Source organism: Eptatretus burgeri, chromosome 3 (genome assembly GCF_056783735.1).
Source record: "Eptatretus burgeri isolate ZD-2024b chromosome 3, Ebu_testis_v1, whole genome shotgun sequence".
NCBI classification, from domain to species: Eukaryota; Metazoa; Chordata; class Myxini; order Myxiniformes; family Myxinidae; genus Eptatretus; species Eptatretus burgeri.
Genome location: NC_140963.1, coordinates 101,959,474 through 101,964,473, shown reverse-complemented (window position 1 = coordinate 101,964,473; position 5,000 = coordinate 101,959,474). Strand labels below are relative to the sequence as shown.

Genomic DNA, 5,000 nt, shown 5'->3' with positions numbered 1-5,000 from the left:
CCCATACGATTGTGCCCTTGCCATTTGCTTTTTTCACTTGTACATGCTGATCCAAGCCTGCAGGCCGAGGCTGTGAGAATCCAAAGCAAAAGTCCTCTAAAAATGTCCACTCTGGGAATGGATGCAACCACCATGGTCGTGAATGTGTTCTATTTAGTTACTGTGTGTCAACATGGCAGAAACAATTAATTACCAGTAAATAATGGAGTTGTATATTTTCGGTGACAATTGATGTACATTGAAGTAAAAGTAGTAAAGTTACTCATCCCATTCGAACACATGGATTAAACACACTGAATTGACTATCAGGAGAGCCGAGAGGTATGCCCACTCGCCGATGAGCCATCTAGTCTGGGTGTGAACCCCCCACCCAGCTATAACTGCCATCCTGGTGTTTCTCAGGCAGGGCCATTCATCAATGTGTGCTCCTTCCCTCGGTTGGTCGTTATAACTGGGCAACCCGTCTGCTGACTGGTGTGTAGACGATAAGGATCCCCAGTGTCATTCCCCAGCACCCTGAGCAAATTAATAATTCCTCCCGAACGCACTCCATCAGCGGCGCAGCTGCTCCTCACTAATAATGCAACCAAAGGCCTTTTTCAGAAATGAATCCGAGTCATGCATGCATTTGCGAAGAACAACATGCTGAATGTATTAAAAGTACAATAGTTTATTACTTTTGACCTAATAGTAGGTTTTTAAAAAATAAATAGAACTAGAAGGGCACTTGGTGGAGCGCATACCTCCGCCACGCAATGCCTGATCCACGAGAACATATCGGGCACAATATATTTTTGAAACATCATGCTGTATATCGTTTTTGGCCCTATTTCTCAATGGTGAAGAATCTCTTTAAGAGTTAAATAAACCTCATATCCAGATCTGGATCCGGATCTTCACCAAAATCGAATGAATTCTTCCTTGGCACACACCCAACCTGTCCACAACGTTTCATCCGAATCCGTCCACAACTTTTTGAGATGTCGTGCTCTATATTAGTTTAGCCCCATCTCTCAATGGTGAAGAATGAGTTAAAAAAAATTCTAGAAGTCGGATCCGTTTCCGGATCTTCACCAAAGTCGAACCAGTTCGTCCTTGTCACACATGCAACCTGCCCACAAAATTTCACCCGAATACGTTCACAACTTTTTGAGATATCCTGCACACAGGAGTTGGATGAGGCTTCTTTACGAACAGTGTTCGGATATTTTTATGACCCTTGCCGAGGAAGAGGGTATTGCATTTGTGTCCGTTCGTTTGTTTGTTTGTCTGTCTGTCTGTTTGTCCGCACAGAACCTTCGTCTTGTCAGATTTGAGACGAAATTTTCACCATAGTTGTGACTACTCACTTCAAATGTTTTAATGATAATTATGACATCAAATGTCACCACAGCGAACTCCACTCGTGAGAAGACTGAACGCCTCAATTCTGTGTTTGCTTCAAAGTATTGTGTTCCCAACCCCTCGCTCTCTGTACCCACCCGACTCAGTCACACCCAACTGCTCCTGGACTCTGTGTCTTTTGCACCTGTGAAGGTGGAGAAGTTTCTGACAAACCTCGATTTTGATTCTGCAACTGGCCAGATGGCAGCAGATCACGTGCCCTAAAAACCTGCTATTCTGTTCTTGCACATCCTCATTCTGCTCTGTTCACCTTACCGTTTGTCTGAGGTCATCTTCTATCTTCTTGGAAGTCAGCCAACATTAATGCATTACATAAACAAGGTGAAAATTCTGATCTCCTTAACTGGGGACCCATCAGCTTTCTTACAATCATCAGCAATGTCATGGAGTCCATCATCACAGTCGACATCAAATTCTTCATTTTCTCCAACAGCCTGATCTCAGATCATCAGTTCGGATTCAAACCATATCAATCTACTTTGGACATGTTGTTCTGCTCTCCCAACATTGGATAGAAGCCCTCAATGTCAGACATGAGATCAGGGCCATCTCTCTCGACTTGTCTCGAGCATTCAACACAGTCTGGCATCCTGCCTTGCTCTCCAAACTCTCTGCCTATGGCATCCAAGGTCAACTCCACTCTTGGGTTACTGACTTCTTATACTCTTGCAGCCAACATTTGGGTCTCAACGGAATCCTTTCCTCTCCTCTCCCTGTCAAGGCTGGAGTACCCCAAGGCAGTGTTCTGGGCCCGGGCCCATTCCTAATCTTAACAAACGATCTTTCTGTCATTGGAAAATCCACATTACCTCATTGCTCATGACTCCACTCTCTGCCATAACATCACTTATCCTTCAGATAGTCAGGCAGCAACCTCTTCTCTCTCTGCAGACCTTTGTGGTACCACGAGCTGGTTAACACTCGGAATATGTATTTAAACACTAACAAATCTCACGCTCTCTCATTGTCTCTCCAAAAGGAACATCTGGCAAACTCTCCCGTCTACTTTCTTGAAGAATCCTCTTGAGAAGTTCAGTCACTCAAAATTTTGGGCTTCACTTTCAGGCATGATCATTCTTGGGAAACCACATTTCAAAGTTGGCCTCTAAAGCCAGTCGAGGCATCCTCCATCGTACAATGTCTTTCCTTGGCACACCTGAACTTTTATCTCCCTATAAGGCCTTCATCCATAGCTTGATGAGTACGTCTGCCTTCCGGGCTGATGTTCCTGCCTCACACCTGCTCAGTTTGACACCATAGAAACCAAAGTCTTCAAGATTATTGGATTCTCCCATGATGAAGTTGTGTTTCTGCCTCGAGGCCGATTACGTTCACATCGCAGACACGACGGTGGTCTCTCTGAATTCTACTGCCTCATTTCTGGTCTTGCACCCTCTGCTTTTTCCATGCTTCCCCCAACCCCCTCCCAGGTATCTCCACCTTGGACAAGCTGTTGTTGTTTTTTTTTTGGACATGCTACATGATCAGTACCATTGATTTGCACAGGGCGCACACAGCCAATCTCCAACCCCTTTCTGGTGAAACTCCCAAAATCCAAAATCACTGCTCACCTCCACTAAGTCATTCTTTGTTTTCCCCACCGGTAGAACCAACTTCCACATTCTCTTCAATCGAATTCTTCCCTCCAAGTCTTCAAGGCAGCTGTTCACCCCCATCCACAACCATATTTTCTACCCCTATGAACTCACCCCAAGCTCACCTTGAAAGCTTCCAGTTTTTCCTTCCTGAGAATTTGCAGCTATATGCATTGCTCATTCACTCCCCTGTGTCCTCCATTTGTCTTCATTCTTCCCCACATCCCCTATTTCTCTAAATCTTCCTCTATTTTCTACCTCAATCCTGCTGTTGATCTTCTTCCCCCATCAACCCCCCTTTCTATTTCTCCTCTTCCCTTTGTTCTGCTATGTCTCGATCCGTCTTTTGTCATAGTTCTTCCACGAGCCTCGACACTGTATAAAAAATAAACAAAAACCCTCCAAATGACCACTCTCAATTCCATTGTTCATGTATCTATTGTTCAATCTCACCCATAACATGTTGGATGTTCTCCTGTGAAATGGCCTGGATCGAGGTTTTGATCCCCTGTTGAAGTCCGCTGGTGATTGGTGGGATTTGTTGGTTGTCCATTGTTTTAAGATGACCTCACAGGTAGAAGTGAAACGGTTTGATGTCAGGGTTAGCCTGAAGATTGTGTTGCATGTTGGTGGTACCTTGCCCGAAAGGCTCGAACGAGATGATGTTTCTTGACCAGCTCCCATATTCTCATGCGCATACATTGCAACTCAATGGCGAGATAAACCATCATAACTGCAGCATTTGGGGGAGCATGACTCCCTCAAAGTCAACTACCTTAATTATGGGTTTATCTCGATGCTGCAGAGGTCATGGTGGGTTGATTACGTGGCCATGCTATTCCCCTCATCTTCCATTACTTGACTCTTATCTGTGATGGTGGTGGTAGTGGATGCCAGTAACTCTTGATGGGGCATCAGGGAAACCATGAGAAGTCGTAAACATTTCCCTGACTCGGAACCAATCCTGGGCAGATCGTTACTTTGTCGTAGGGTGCAAAAATTTCCTATGAGGAGCCATGGGAACCGAATCCAGATCAGTGCTGGCTAAGTAACACGTGTTTACCCACTCTACCACCAATCTACCCTTTAACTATAGGGTCAACTTTAATCATTGGTGTATCATGAAAAGCCTTCCACCATCAGTGAACATCAATAAGGGATCACAAATGCTCTCTGACCATTCCACATGCCAACTTGTACATGTTTTCGAGGAGTTTTAGAGATGGGCACAAGTGACCGCAATGAAAGCCGGTCATGTGTACAGACGTATTAAATTGGAAAAGTTGGTGTTTCCATAGTATTAAAATGTTGCGTCTAAATACAGCAACAATAGAGTGATAAGCAATCCTTTTTTTTTGCTTCAGCATTAATGGGACAGCTTGTACGTGTGATATGAAGAATCACAGAGACCTTCAAAGCTATGCTGTCCACGTTCGAACATGCCACTGTGCACACACAGTAGGAGTAGCTGGGCAGGCACAACAAACACACATTGCCCCCAACATATGGCAGCAGCAGTTTACTTAACAAGCATTAGTGGAACCCTAACACATTATTTTCATCTTTCATGTGGATGCTTTGCTTCTACCGGCCATCATCCTCCACCCCACGGAAAACATTTATCCTCTAATCGACCTTCTTCTTTCATATACGTCACATAGCCGCATGTCGCATTATTTTTCATCAAATCCTTCATTGTTTATCTGATATTTCACCAGGTTGTGCCCCTGATGCAGTGTCCCCTGGAGGTTAGAGCAGGAATTTGCAATTTGTTTCAGGGTGCCGGCGATAGCTCACCAACTCTCGTGAAGGACACCATGGGATCTTCTCTGACTGACATACACCAACTTCTGCCAGTAGATAGGATGCCCAGTTTCACCCCATCTGAAGGACAGCACACACAATGATGAATCACATTCCTGCGAGACACTGACCAGGATGATAGTTTGTAGCTGGGCAGAGATTCAAATCCAGGAATGTCCACCTCCAAGGCCTCTTGTA

The 5,000-nt window shown here is 44.7% G+C and overlaps 1 protein-coding gene across 6 annotated transcripts in view; it reads left to right on the top strand.

The window, feature by feature from the left end:
• Nucleotides 1-5,000, top strand: part of ADCY5 (adenylate cyclase 5) — a 383,952-nt gene that overhangs the window by 279,382 nt on the left and 99,570 nt on the right. The gene's annotated exons all lie outside the window — the stretch shown is intronic.